This window comes from Pleurodeles waltl, chromosome 4_1, assembly GCF_031143425.1.
Source record: "Pleurodeles waltl isolate 20211129_DDA chromosome 4_1, aPleWal1.hap1.20221129, whole genome shotgun sequence".
Lineage (NCBI taxonomy): Eukaryota > Metazoa > Chordata > Amphibia > Caudata > Salamandridae > Pleurodeles > Pleurodeles waltl.
This window is the reverse complement of record NC_090442.1, coordinates 20,040,537-20,056,812: the sequence shown is the minus strand read 5'-3', so window position 1 is coordinate 20,056,812 and position 16,276 is coordinate 20,040,537. Positions and strand designations below refer to the sequence as shown.

The 16,276-nt window shown below is 43.7% G+C and overlaps 1 pseudogene; it reads left to right on the top strand.

Annotated features, from left to right (window-relative positions):
- The first annotated feature begins 3,730 nt into the window (after nt 1–3,730).
- Nucleotides 3,731–16,276, top strand: part of LOC138286924 (zinc finger protein 850-like) — a 173,802-nt pseudogene continuing 161,256 nt past the window's right edge.

Here is a 16,276-nt window from a genome sequence, read left to right as displayed (position 1 = left end):
TGAAACCTCTTGTGGTCTTCCTCAGCTGACCAGGGATCCTTGTCCATTACCATGCTGATGGCATAGATGCGCCTCAAGATCTCTTCTCCCTAGTGTGTTCCTGCGCTCTAAAATGTTAGATATTCTTCCATGGTATGTGATATCCCATCACTTGAAACCCAACCCAGTGAATATTGAGCTCTTGATACTCTGGCCTAAGAAGTCCAACCTACCTGCACAGCTGCAATCAATTCCTCTAACATATTGGTCTGTAAACCAGCTGTTGACAGCAATGCACGATCATTGTGCTTCGTCCTGAATAACAGACTGAATCAACAATCTCAATTTAATGCTGTGAGTATGAATGCATGTTACTGCCGTACGTTACTCTGAAACATCAGGCCATTTATACGGTAGAACCAACTTCAAACCCTTGTTTTCTCTAGACTTGATCACATCAACTCCAAGTGACTGCAGGCTTTGCCTCTCTTACCTTATCCTTATTTCATCAGAAGGGATGACAAGGGAGCCCTTCTCCAGCTGCTGCACCACTGTGCAACCTTCTCCAGCTGGTCCACACTGTGCAACCTTCTCCAGCTGGTCCACACTGTCCATCCTTCTCAAGCTGGTCCACACTGTGCAACCTTCTCCAGCTGGTCCACACTGTGCATCCTTCTCCAGCTGGTCCACACTGTGCAACCTTCTCCAGCTGGTCCACACTGTGCATCCTTCTCCAGCTGGTCCACACTGTGCAACCTTCTCCAGCTGGTCCACACTGTGCAACCTTCTCCAGCTGGTCCACACTGTGCAACCTTCTCCAGCTGGTTCACACTGTGCAACCTTCTCCAGCTGGTTCACACTGTGCAACCTTCTCCAGCTGGTCCACACTGTGCAACCTTCTCCAGCAGGTCCACCACTGGGGCAGATCTTCCTGCAGCTGCTTGTTTTATTTCTGGACCACTGCAAGGTAGAAAGAAAGAAACAAAAATGCTTTGACCACCACCCTCCTGCGCTGTTAACACTCAAGAGAGCTCTTACTGCAGTGAGAGCACATGTAGAGACAGGTGGAGACAGACAGGTAGAGACAGCTTGCATCACCCACAAAGCCTGCACATGGCTGTGTTAATTTATTTGGCATAAAAGTTTAAAATGTATGGTGGGGAAAGAGCAGTCAGTGACTCGTTAATTTCTGACAACTCAACAAGACCCTTGTACTTTAACCAGCTGTGTGACCACCTCCTGTCTGGTAACATTTAAAAAAGGAACTGAAACTCCTTCAGTTCCAAAAGCAGGGAGAATGTGGCCCCAAATAATTTCCTTTCTTAGGATTTCAGCTTCTGATGCCCAATCCTTCTGTAACTGCACCTTTTGAATTATTTCAGCAGCATTTGCTCTGACCTCCTTTGCCCTACTCCCTTCTCTGTTCTTAATCGCTGTTGTTTTAGCTTTTATATCCGTTATTGCAGCACCTTAGTTTCCTGCCACTGACTTTTTACACTGAAATCGTTCACTGATTTCTTCCGGTGAATCCTGTTGTTCAGTGATTTGCTCTGTTTTTATTTTCACTCATTTGTAGATTGATATTTGTGTATATATATCCTTCATCCACTGACACTCCAGGTGCCTGTTCTACACTTTTTTGTTTCATCTACCTTCATTTTCCTTTGTCTTCTTTAGAACCTGGTTCCAGGCTTGCACTACATAAAGATGCACAAATAGATTTATGGGCTAAAGTATCCTGGACTCTGGGACTCATGGAGCCAAACATAAGCACACTCACTCTTGTGCACCACCTCCTGGAGATGTTTCATGGGTTGAATGTTTAGCATTTGGCTGCTTACTATGGGTTTGCTGCTTGGGATCTCACGAGTAGCCTTTTCCATCCACGATCCTTTCACAGCTCATGGATGCCTTGTTCGATGTGTGCGATCAGCACATTGTTCCCTCCACTGACGTCTAAACTCACCGCCATCTCTTCACAAAGGCGTGAGCTATCAAGCAAGAACAGAACTCTAGGAAGTGAATCTCTTCATTTAACAAACACATCCACCCTTAAAAGGTCCTAGGTAATTATATCAAAGCACTCATATAAAGTCCAAACAAAATAAAAGTCCAAAAATAAGTTCTAATACATTAAAGTGTTTGGAACTCGTTTTATGTTCATATTTCTTCTGATGTTCATCATTTCCTTATAATACAGATGAATTGGTGTATTCAAGATCAAAGGCAGTCGACACATGTTTCACCAATTTTACCTTTTCAGGGCTGAATCTCTGTTACTACTCAGTGGAAATATATGTTCTTCAATGGGATCTGGGAGAATATCCATGAAAGTGATATATCCTGTCCGTATGGTAGGTCTTTAGAAGAATGCAATAATGTTATTTCTTAAAATAGTCCAGAATGTCCTGTTTGTACTGACAGATAGATGCAAGTGGAGTCAAACCACATTAGGTATATGAGCTGTGAGCGATTGGTTGCCGGGGCCGTGATAAGCCTGGCATGTGGAGGGCATGAATGGCTTTCTTGTTTCAGCTGTGGACAAGGGCCTTGAATAGTGCAACAACTGGAACATCCTGAACACTGCTTCATCTAGAAAAGGCAAATTTATACACTTGTATTTTATTAACACACAGACGTCACCAAGAGAGCTTCCATTTTGCTTATTTTTCTCAAGTGGAAAAGAGACATGCACATGCAAAGGTCCACTCATGTCAAATAAAAGTGCACATTTCTTTCAGTAAATGTGAAATGATGTCAGTGGAGGCTGTCTAGGGCCTACTCATGTCAACTTAAGCACATCTGAATTAAGCATTAAATTTGAATTATTAAAAAAAACTCCACCATCTGCATGCATAATGTTAAGGCAATGGCATTATAATTAAACCCCTCATTCTCTCTTACAAAAAAAGTCCTGGAAGGAGCTAAAGCTTGAAATGCAACAGGATCCCCACACTGTCTACTTTAGGAAGAAGTAAAGAATCTCTTGTCAGGCCCAGAACTAGGCCATGTAAGTTGCACGAGCTTTAGGGATATGAATGAATATTATATACGAAGTAGACCTCAGATCACAATAATGTTCCAATCTTCCAGGTTTGAAGAAACCAGAAATGCTTGAATGAACCACAGGCGTTCTGTGGGAAGTGGCGAATATAACTTAACAAATAGCCAGGTTAGACAGGAGTTGCTGATCCTGATCCAATGTGAAGAGGAATGCATTGTGAAGAAGAGTGTTAATGGCGTTACTGTTGCTATATACTCCCTGAAGAGTTACCTTTGTTATATACTCCCTGAAAAGTTACCTTTGTCATATAATTTCTGAATGAGAAGGAACAGCGGCTGTTAGGGAACAGGACTCATGCGATGTTTAGTGAAGGGTTTGCTATTGCGCTGCTCTGTCTCTGTATAACTAGCTCACGGGTGGGTTCCATTGTGTTTCTAGCACACACAAACCGTCCATGGGTGTGTCAATGTGCACTTTGCCTTGTAGGATGCAGTTCTTTTACAATGTGTTTGTGTCCATTGAATTGGTGCACATGCACCTTGCATTTGAAAGTATTACTCAATTAAGCATGTTTTGAGTTATTAATTAGTTTGTACATGACTCAAAAGAGAGAACATAAATCAATTAAAAAACAGTGTTGATGAATTACAGTAACGCGTCCTTATGCACCAGTCTGCGTAGAGCTTCTTGGTTAATGAAGTGCGTCTCTCTTTCCAGGACCTGTTTTTGCTAAAGCTGTAACTAGTATCTGGGTACTACGCAAGCACCAGTTCTTTACTATGTTACTCTGTGGACACTGATAAATCACCTCAGTTTCAGAAGTAAATAAGATGTGACGTGATCAATAGAACACTTAGCTAAATATCTGCGTATGGTGAAATATCCCTGGTAAGTTTCAAAGATGGCAAAGAAGAGATGTTTTTTACAACCAGTTAAATATTGTGTATTCACATTCCATTACAGTTCCTTTTAGTGATTTTAAATCTCTTTACATCCAACAGGAAACAAACCTTGGAGGCACAGAATAATTATGAATAATGAAGATAGCACTTTAAACCGGCAAAACATGGGCAGAAATTAGGAGCTTCAGTATACAAGAAAACATCAGTGCAGTCAGGGACAGGCGAACCTGAACATAAACTGAGGGATCCATGAAGAAGCAGTCAAGGCCAATTCAGTGACTTTATGAGTCTCTGCTGTGGGCCTGCACGCCACAAGACTAAGAAATGAAATTAGGTCAACAACACTGACGAACCACCTCCTTTTTAAACAAGTGTCCATCACCAGCTTTGATCTTGGGATCGGTATGATGTGGTTACAGAAGTGCTGTGCTCCCTAAAATGATAACAAACCATCTTTCAGTGCTGCAAGTGTATTGCACACTCTTTCGGGCCAAACCACAGCAACGACAGGAAAGCACACAGAGTGGAGCCAGACAACTGAAGTGTAAAGGAAAGAGGGGTTCTGTAATCCAAAATACAGAGTGCTGTTCCAGTTTGCACCAACCAGAAGGAGGATGTATCTTTACCTGCCGTTGTGTAAAACCATTATCCAATCTAATGGTACAATCAACCATTGACCTTAATTGATAAATCAGAAACCAAGAGTCCCAAATACCACACTCACACAGGGAATGTGAGAATAACAAGTACTTAATCAACCATGTTGGCTGGTCAGGAAGCCCAGACATGGGATGTAAACAAATGTATACCCAATCCAGAGACACAAACCAAGAAAGAAGTATCGGACACACGCAGCGAGAACTTTAGTTTGTCATCATTATCAAAGCACCATCGGCAAACGCACACAGGTGAAAAACCATTCACATGCACTGAATGTGCGAAGAGCTTTAGTCGACTATCATCTCTACAATGTCATCTTCGAACACACACTGGGGAAAAACCATACCACTGCAATAAATGTGAAAGTAGTTTCAGTCTCCCGTCAACACTAATGAATCATCAGCGAACACACACAGGGGAAATTTTTTTCAAATGTAGCGAATGTGTGAAGAGCTATAGTTCTTTACCAAGCCTAAAACAACATCAACGAATGCACACAGGGGAAAAACTTTACCATTGCAGTGAATGTGGAAGTAGTTTTAGTAAATCTTCAGCACTGCAGAATCATCAGCGAACGCACACAGGGGAAAAACCTTACCATTGCAGTGAATGTTGGAAGAGCTTCAGTTTATTATCAAATCTAAAGCAGCATAAGCGAACACACACTGGGGAAAAACCATACCACTGCAATACATGTGAAAGTAGTTTTAGTCGCCGGTCGACATTAAGGATTCATCAGCAAACACACACAGGGGAAAAGCCTTTCAACTGCAGTGAATGTGTGAAGAGCTTTAGTTTATTATCAAACCTAAAGCAGCATAAGCGAACACACACTGGGGAAAAACCATACCATTGCAGTGAATGTGAAAGTAGTTTTAGTGGCTCTTCGACATTAAGGACTCATCAGCGAACGCACACAGGGGAAAAGCCTTTCAGCTGCAGTGAATGTGTGAAGAGCTTCAGCCAGTTATCATACCTACAGAGTCATCAGCGAACACACACAGGGGAAAAACCATACCACTGCAATACATGTGAAAGTAGTTTTAATCAACGGTCATCATTAAGGTTTCATCAGCGAACGCACACAGGGGAAAAGCCTTTCAGCTGCAGTGAATGTGTGAAGAGCTTCAGCCAGTTATCACACCTACAGAGTCATCAGCGAACACACACAGGAGAAAAACCATACCACTGCAATACATGTGAAAGTAGTTTTAGTCGCCGGTCGTCATTAAGGATTCATCAGCGAACACACACAGGAGAAAAACCATATGATTGCAGTGAATGTGGAAGTAGTTTTAGTGACTCTTCGACATTAAGGAATCATCAGCAAACACACACAGGGGAAAAGCCGTTCAAATGTAGTGAATGTGTGAAGAGCTTTAGTCGGTTATCATACCTCCAAGCCCATCAGCGAAGACACACTGAGGAAAAACATTAAAGTGCAGTAAATGTATAAAGAACTTTTAAAAGTTATTGGAACTCCAAAGATATCAGCAAACACACACAGGGAAAAAACATACTGTTTCAATGATTGTATAAGTAGCTTTAGTGAGTCTTCAAGTGAAGGAGTGTCGCGTGGGCTCTCATTATCCTAAATGCGAATACTGGATTTCTAGGTAGAAGGATCGTTCACGGTGTGGGGGACTGAGTCGGACCCACTTGGAAGGACCTCTGTCACCCTAAATCCGGTTTTGCTCCGGCTAACTAGCAGTGCCTCATTTCTCCAAAAGGGAAGAGATGATTAGGCAGCCGAGCGCATGACATCTTTGGAACTTCTCAGGGAAGTCGTGGTCACTCAGATCCAAACCAACTCTCTCATTTACAGTATGATCTCATATACAAATGACAAAGACAGTATAAGTTTTATATAATGTTTTAATAAAACGACTGTATTTTAGATAATAAGGCGCGAGCCGCAATAACCAGAACCATACAACACAGTAGGATTGAAATAGTCACCAGGAGAGTAAAACATAAGAACAAAGCTATCATTGTGTCTATTAGTTTCTACTCTCCCTCTGCTTGATCTATTTTGAGCACAGCATGTTAAGCTTCTAGCTTGCCTTTCTGAATCACTGGGGAGACATCAACCCTCATACCTGAGCAAAGGCCTGTGATCTTGGTTCAGCATCTGCAACGAGGCAGTCAGCGTCTAGTTGTGGTTCCCTGGTCGGAATCTCCCTCTTGCGTGTATTGGGACAAGGAAGTGATTTTATAACTAACATGTCAGCGTGATCACAAAATGTCCCTACGCAGGAATGCCAAGTCTAAACTCCTACCACGTCTATCGGCAATGTACCAGACTGTATCCTTGACTGAAGCACAGAGTGAGAACTCCAGTGCTGAAGTAGGCTAAACAGTGTGATATGAATAAATAACAAAACCGTAGAACTGGCTATTTGAAAAATAACAGTACAAAGCCTAATAAAAAGCATTCAGAGCAAAGTGCACAGAGGCTCTAAGCTGCAAGCAAATGAATAAAATACATCCAGGGCAAAGTGCACAAAGGCCTAAAGCCTGAAGCTAACGCGCAAAGGATATGTAAAACTAACCACACTACACCCTCCCCTTGTCGGTAGCAAGTGGTTCCAATAATAAAAATGTGCCCCAGATATAAACAATACCTAAAATTATATACATATTTCAACAAGGTCAGAAGACAACAAAGTCATAAATTTAGGAAACATGTGACGATAAAGCCAAATTCAATATAAAGTCAATTTTGCAGGAGAGGGAAAAAATCCAATTGTTAAACCGAAGCAATAGAAAACTTCGATATATGTCAATATCGGAAGCTCCACGCCACAAAGTACCATGGAGCAGGTGTGTTCCAAAGCCCCAAAACCAGTCAGGGCGGCACCCCGTGCAGGGCCTATGAATGAGACAAAACCATCTTCCTCCAGGAAGGGAATCTCATAAACTGCCTCACGAAGCAAACGCAACCGTAGTGCACAAGACTGGGAATGAGCCCTAAGCGGGAACATCAACAGATCAGGATCGACCACTGGAGGACGCTGCAGTGAGAGACAGAGAGCCAGTGCATGTTCAAACGAGCACCAAAGGCACCGAAACACGGGTTGCACACAATCCAAAACCGGTCGGAATGACAGAGACCAGTCACACTCCAAATGGCTCAGGAGTGTTGCTCCAAAATGCTGCATCATGCGTTCACGACACAGCTGCGCTGAGGGGAGCAGCAATAGAGGATCTCGTTGTGGCGGGACAGCCATTGCGAAAAAATAGCAACAACAGCAAGACTCCAGCCAATAAAGCCAAAGTAATCGGGAAACCCCCAAAAATGCTTCCGAAAATAGAGTGTATAGCCGAAGGTATCAAACCGAATATGGAAGAGAAGGTGTGAGCAAAACCAACACCAACGGCTTTGAAAAAATGTGCAATACCAGCAGTGCTGGATGCATTAAATATACGTCCCACAAGTTCACCGAAGTGACTTGGAAAGTTAGTATTCAAAAGGGACTGTATTTCCGCCGATGACCTTGCCACCTGAAGTGCGTAGGTCTCGCTCGCAGATGTAAGGGCCACATGCTTTTGAAATAATAAAGCCTTTAGTCGACTCAACTTGTCGAAATTAACCTTGGAAGTAGCAATATGAGGCCAGATGTCCGCTACCTCCCTAATTTGAGTGGGGGGAAACAACACATTCCCGCAGCACGTAACGGCCTTGTTGACAACGACAACGTAAACTATTCCGGCACGCATGCCACAGCAGCGTTCGCTGTTAAGAACAATGTAACTGCCGTTAGAAATCACCTGGAAAGTGTTTTTAATAACCAGGACTGGAACTCCCTTCAGATAACAAGCTAAGTTAGCAATCGAAGCGTTACACACTCCGTGCAAGGACAGCTGTTTACAAACCATAGAATGGCTGACAGAAGCTTCGCATTCACTACCGCTAAGAAAAACCTCCCTCAAACTATTAATACATCTGTATTGAAAGGGAAGCTCCCACACCTCGTGTATGTAACTGTCTCCCAATAGTTCATATCTACCAACCGGAATGTGCTTCAAACAAGAAGTAAATTGCAGAGTGGAGATAGGCAGATTAATAACCCCATGAATCAACCACTCAGCTGACGGAATCTCAGCAACCGTGAAAGGCAGTTTCTCCAATTTTTCAATATTCAACATGACATACGTCGCTTCCTTTTTAGCCATCAGCTGTTGTTGACAAGTCAAATTAAAGGAGACAAAGATCTCTCTGGCACGAATGTGCTGCCATAGAACGCGACCTGCCTTTAAGATCTGAAGAGTCCAACCCAGCTGCATGATGGACCGCGTCTGACTCTGCCCATGATATAAAGAAGACATGTCTGATTTAATAATGTCAATAGCAGAGGAAACAATGCTGTCAATCGTGTAAACACGGTCAGAAAGGGTATGCATGCCATTATCAACAACAGACAAAGTCTGCATCAGGTTTTCCTGATCAATCTGCCTCAACCGGGCCGCAGCCTCCTGTTGTGAAAGCTTCCAAATCTCATTATAAACTTCGTATAAAAATCTTTTCTTCCGTGGTACTTTGGGACCTGACAAAAAATCTTGTAAATCAGTATCATTAGACAGTAACATGAGATGTGACTTAACCGCATCCAGCGTGGATGACTTCAACCATTGCTGACAAAGCTTCCCCACGCTGTATGTAGTTATAATATCAGCATGTTCTGGTGAAATGTAACAAGGGTCTGCCCTACTAGTCCTGAACCCCCCTGAAGAGGTGACAAAAAGTTGATGACACTTATTAGTGTCTACAGGCCATAATAACCACCCACCCGGATGTATCGATGAAGTGTTAAGCGTACCATTCTGGACCCAATGTGTAAATTCACTAAAAGTAGCATTCACATAGTGCTGCCAGTTATTTAATTTGGAAGGGACAGGTATACTAGGCAAAGTTAACTCTCTAATTGTTGCCAAGCCCAAACAGCTAGTCTGTTGTACTGTGTCATTGAGGAAAATCATCTGCACAGGGATAAGACATGCTCTAAATAATGTGTCCCTGCTTCGCATCTGCCAATTTTTCGTACCCCAAACACTTTTCAAGTCAACAGTCTTAAACCAGTATTCATACCTCTCGACCGAAAGTTTAGATGCAAACAAATTTGAATACAGTAATTTAGTATTGGTCAATAACATTTGCTTATGAGAATACGGAGCAACTTTAAAGTAATAAGGCTTAGCATTTCGTTGATCATGCCCAGAAAAATATGCAAATTTATCATAATACGTTTTCGAACTCCCTTGTGGAGGAGTCGAGCAATGTTACCATTGCACATAATTAAATATGGACTTAGGGCTACTAGCTTTATGAATAAAGTGGTGTCCATAATAGTTGTAGCAAAACATGTCACCATGATTATCTCTAAATTGGTAAGCATCTTCATCGTCATAGACAGTATAATATTGCAAATCTGTCAGCATAGAATCTACTGTCTTCACATCCCAATCATCAGAAACAATGCCTGGTATAACAATATCATTCATTGATAGCTTGAGGACATACGGTATTTGAATCAATTCAGTGGGACCATATATATCAAACATTACTTTATCCCACACAATCCCATCCGGAATCGGTATTGCAGAAATGTTTACATTGGATAAGTCTCTTCGAACCATGTGAGACGAAAAATGTGGTTTCAACACAGTCTCCACGTGCTCAATGTCAGATCGATCAGGAAGAAAATGACCATGTATTACCAGAAAAAAAGTAACCACAAATCCCAACCACAAAAAAAAGTCATTACAGCCATAAAAAGCCACAAATAGTTCCAAGGGAAAACAAAATATGTGCGTTTAAGCCAACACAGCAGCTTACGTGGACCCCGGACTGTAGACATCGAGGACGAGGAGCTAGACACTGCATCATCAGTGTCGTTGAAGCAGCCAGAGGCAGTTCTTGCAAAAGGTGCAACCGTGAACAAAGAAGCAGATGGAGGCACTCGCCTTGGCACACTGTAAACCACATGTTCAGAAACTTCAGTAGAACGTACAGCAATTTGATCAAAAGATTCCAAATTAATCATCGTCTGTGGAACAATCGCAAGCTCATCTCCCACCCTCCCCAAGCTCAGAGAGGAAACAGCATCGGTGCAAATCACCTGCAGCGGGACTTCTTCCCCAGTAGTGAGAGGGATTCCGGAACTACTGGGTGTCCCTCTTGGTCTGCTGTGCAGAATCGGCCACATGTTGTAACTTGACATTATCAATGGAAACAAAGCGATTTCCTTTGGCCCCTTGCAGCGGCGGTAAAATCACAGTTCTCGTGCCGCTTACCCCTAACACAGGGACAGGTGTTCGATAAGAAGGACCAAATTCTTTCTTTACTGCGACCTTTTCACGCACTAGATCCCCAATCCTGGGTATCCAACCAGTAGGAGTTACTGGCTTATCCTTAATTCCTGAGGAGTCAGCACTTGCAGAAGAGTTATCGTCACGGAATTGTTGTAAATCCTGCAAAACAGTGACACGATCATTTATGTCAAAGGGCGTACCTGCCACCTCCACACCAGGACCATCTAGATCAGGAACATACATTCGTGTTCCAAACAGGCACTCATATGAAGTACGACCCCCCAGTGACCTTCTAGGCAAGTTATTAAGTGCCCTCTGTACTCCATACAGGTGGGCTAGCCAACCACGACCCGTACCTATAACCCTGGCCGTTAAGGATTGCTTTAAATCACGATTTAAACGCTCCACAACAGAATTTCCCTCGGGATGAAATGGAGACGAGAATTGGAGTTGGACCCCCAACGAAGCCATGGTGTCCCTGAATGCCTTAGAGGCAAAAGCAGGGCCCTGGTCCGAATGAAAAGGCGCAACCGCAAATGTATTGACAAAGATGCGCAAATCTTTAATAACAGTCCGAGCGTCAGCCGAGCGTTGAGGCCAGACCCACACAAATCTGGAGCACGAATCTACAGCAACCAAAATATATTTGTATGCACTATCTGGAGTCAGTGGACCGCAATGATCCAAGTAGACACACTGTAAAGGTTTATTTGAAATCAGAAGGGGCGTCTGCTGCGGGCGTCTAGCCGACGAAGACTTAATTTGTTGACAACCGTCACAACAAAGGACATATTGCTTCGTCTCTTTATAGAGACCAGGCCACCAATAACGAGCCTGTAAAAGCGAAATAGTGGCAGCCACACCAGCATGTGCAGATGCCGCCCCCTCATGTGCTGCAGAAATTAATCGAGGTCTCTCAATTTTATTTGGTATTTCACGTACACCAATGCCTGGAATATTAACAACAGCATGTAATGCACTACTCAAGCAGTAACTATATTTAGAAGGAAATCCTCTAGGAAATGGCGTGCCATCAGCCGTAGCTTTTAAGGCAGCCGAAATCTCTGTGTCTGGTTTGGAACTCGAACGAGTCACGGCGGCCACAGTGGCGACAGCCACTGCCGACTTTGCGGCTTCATCAGCCAAAGTATTCCCAGCAACGTGTATTCCAACGCGCTGGTGTCCAAGTGTATGCACAACATGGACCTTAGCAAGTGTTTCTTTCAGATCCGCAACCTTACCCCACAACAATTTGTGTTTAAGGGTGTTGCCCTTAGAATCTCTAAACCCATTCAACTTCCAATGGTGTAGATATTCATTGAAAGACTGAACACAGTAGTAGGAGTCACAGACCAGCAAGGTTAAAATCGCTGGATCCGCGTGCTCCAACGCTAACAATAGAGCTTTGAGCTCAGCCAGCTGCGCTGTGCAATCTCCCAAGGTTTTAGTATAAGTATGTCGGGGGCAGAACACTTCCCCCTCCATAGTTCTGCTCACCACCGCACATGCAGCAGAATACTGTTGTTTAGTCCCAACCGCTGGTTGCGCAGAGCCATCGGTATACATGACCACCTGATATTGGTCAATGGGCAATGTGCCAGCAGGGACTGGGTACTCCATTTCATATTGGAGAAATTCTTGAGTCTGCAGCCTAGGGTCAAATATATAATCTACATCAGTGGCTGTTAAAGACGTAGCCCATTGTATCCACCGCGGGTGTAAAGCTTTCGAATTAGGAACACTCGCTTTTGTAACAGCCTCTAAGGCCGGAACCGGGGAAACGACAATAATGCGCTGGCCCTGGGCAAGCGGTCTTTCTTTAATCACAGCCATCTGTACTGCATTGAGTATTTTCTCAGTCTGTGCAAATCGTTGTTCTGCAGCAGAATACAAGTGGGACTTGTATACAATCAGGACTGTCTCACCCTCATTAAAGGTGACATATGTAAACCCAACAGCCCCAGGTATCACCCTGATGACTAAATGTGTCTTATTGTCCCGTGTGTGTAAGTGTTTAACCGCTAAGAGATCAGTCTGCAAATCCCATAGGATATGTGTATGCTCAATCGTCCAAAATCTACTCGAGAAATTTGGGCGAATCAACTCGTATAAGGGTTTTATACGCGTAGCATAATCAGGAATGTAAGTTCTGCCAAAATTCAGAAACCCCAACAATGACTGGAGCTTCCGAACCGTATTAGGAGACTGCAATAAAGCACATTTCTCCAAAAAATGCGCCGCTAAGCTCCTGCCCTCACTCGACAACTCATATCCCAGGAAAATGACGCTGAGGAAGGCAATCTTCGATTTCTTAAAATTAAACTTATAGCCAATTTCAGCAAACCCCACAACAATGCGCGATACACGCCTTAGATGTTGCAGTATCTCATCGTCTGTCAGATATATATCATCAACGTATGACAACGCTTCAGGGTCCAACTCGTGCAGAATTTCAGTTACACGAGCGGAAAACAGTCCTGGGCTATTCTTATACCCCTGAGGCAAACGACAAAACTTTTTCTGAGAGCCAAACGCGCTGAAACTGGTATAGTCCCGACTTTCGGGCGCTATATTTTGGCAGAAAAACCCATTCGAGATATCTAACGTTTTGTATTTTTTACGCACTATATTATTCAGAAGCGCTGCGCTATGTGAATTCTGTATTGCATATGTGCGTGTATGACTATTTAAATGTCTGTAATCCACCACTATCCTATAGGAATGGTCCGGTTTAGCAACCGGAAATAAGGGATTATTCATCGGCGAGACACAGGGCTCAACTACACCCTGGTACTCCAATTGTGTAAGGATTTTCCTAACTGATGCCTTTGCTTCAAATTTGATAGGATACTGCGGCTGCGGTTCGCCCTTTATTGGAATTACATGATAGGGTGATTGTTTATCCTACCCCACATTATTTCTATATAGAGCGGGGGCCTGTGTAAGAGCCCATAATTTACAATAGGACTCCACTAGTTCTCTCGGAACAAGTGGTGAGAAGAAAGGTGCAATAACCTCTTCCCCCACTGGACAGTCGCGAACAAAGTCAGGTGGCCAATCCTGTTCGGCCAGCAGAACATCATATGATTTTACCACATCGTCCCAAAAGATGGCGTGTACTATGCGGTCAATGCCCCCTTCTAATTGCAGAGTCACTTGATATACTCTATCAGGATCAGAGACTCGCATGTCCGCCGTTTTGACTTGTATGAAGTCATCAGTTGCTTTCACCTCCAGATGCTCTAGAAGACTCCGGCGAACTATTGTGACCTCTGCCGCGCTGTCTAACAGTGCCAACGCCCATGTCTTGTTCGTCAAGATAACTCTCTTCTTGAGCGGCATGTCTAACTGAGACTGCTGCCACTTTCTTCTTTTTAAATTGCTGTTTTTGTTGCAGCGGTTTCTCTTCCTGTTTAATAGAAACCTCCGTTGAGTGTTGTGAATCCTGTCTTGGTTTCACATACTCCGTTCTCCGCTCTGACCGCCCGCCTCTCTCACTTCTCTTCTCTGAGGAGTCCTGAAAGGAACGAGATTGGCGTGTATCAGTATATTGATATCTTTCAGGCGTCTTCAAATTATCCCTATTCCTGAGATTATACCTATTCTGCGGGGTCTCCGGTTGCGGAGACTGTCCCCCATCTTTCTTAGGTGTTTGCTGTTTCTTTTCCCAGCGCTTTTTAGTACCCTCAGGTTGCTGTTGTTTAGCATTATCTTTATTATTTTTACCCTGTAATTGGGGTTTTTGTGGTCTAGCCCATAGGCTATCGCAACCAATACTGGAATATGTTTCCGCTATTATTCTCGGGAGTTCCCGCTCTTGATTAATCTGCGGAACTTCCCGAAGACGCATTCGCACTGCTAGTGCTACTGCCTCTCCCTTGAGATTACTCAAAATAATAGAAGAAACTGCGGCAAAATTGCCCATTAACTGCATGCCCAAATCTAAGGCAGGGGCAGCCCCATATTCATCTTGAATTTGTTTAAGCACTTCCGGTAAATTAGCTAATGTCGGTGTACCGTGTGCCGTAGTGTAGAGCGCGGCAAACACTGTGCCCCAGGTATTACAAAGGTCCACCGGAGGAACCATCCCATACGGCAAACACATCGTCAATATTCTATGTTTATCCTGAGGTCCCGTATGGGGAAATACTGCTTCCAGCGTATTAATTTTCTGCGCCAGCCAAAATGGAGTCTCCTCACGTTTAGCCGGTACTTTACCCATAACTGAGTGCACAGTGGCTGGATTAATACCCGGAACCACTGCCTGTGGGTGCGCCGGAGCAGCACGTGCTGCGTTTGTATTTAGTGTCTGCATAACAAACTGAACTAATCGCCTATATGTAGCCGTTAAGTATGTATATAAACAACGAACTTCAACCACTGTCAATTGAGCAGCCGCAGGATGAGGTGTATATGTAGCCAATAAAGGCCAGGTAGGACCATCATTACTGAGTGGACCTAACCTAACTTGTGCTATTGTGTGTGGGAGGGCGCCATCAAGCCAATTATGGTGTTCTTGATAAGATAAAGGTATCTCTAAATATGCATAAGCCCTTTATTGTCCAGGGACATTCGCAACAGTGTATTCGTGAAAACTGCCGGAAATACGACCCAAGAATAAAAAAGTTCTGTTCTATAGGCTGCATGGGCGTCCACCACAAAAGTGACCGGACCCCCCTGGACCGTCAGGCCATGTGCCACCAGATGTCCCGTGAGCGGTTGTCGCATATTGATTGCTATATTCACTACTTTAGGATTCGCCATTTGTATAAAACAGTACTAGGTCAGAGAAGGCACACCAATATCGGGGTTTTCCTTTTAAAGTTCAAGCTTGAACAACCTACCGCTATTAATAGGATGTACCTATATTGCGGTGGCGGAAGTCCTCAGTGCCACGGACGTCTCTGTATACGGAACCGAGGAGTCAATATATATATGAGACTGAGAGAGTCAGCCGGACCAGAAAATCAGAGCCAGACCAATCGTTGGCGGCGCCATGTCGCGTGGGCTCTCATTATCCTAAATGAGACTACTGGATTTCTAGGTAGCAGGATCGTTCACGGTGTGGAGGACTGAGTCGGACCCACTTGGAAGGACCTCTGTCACCCTAAATCCGGTTTTGCTCCGGCTAACTAGCAGTTCCTCATTTCTCCAAAAGGGAAGAGATGATTAGGCAGCCGAGCGCATGACATCTTTGGAACTTCTCAGGGAAGTCGTGGTCACTCAGATCCAAACCAACTCTCTCATTTACAGTATGATCTCATATACAAATGACAAAGACAGTATAAGTTTTATATAATGTTTTAATAAAACGACTGTATTTTAGATAATAAGGCGTGAGCCGCAATAACCAGAACCATACAACACAGTAGGATTGAAATAGTCACCAGGAGAGTAAAACATAAGAACAAAGCTATCA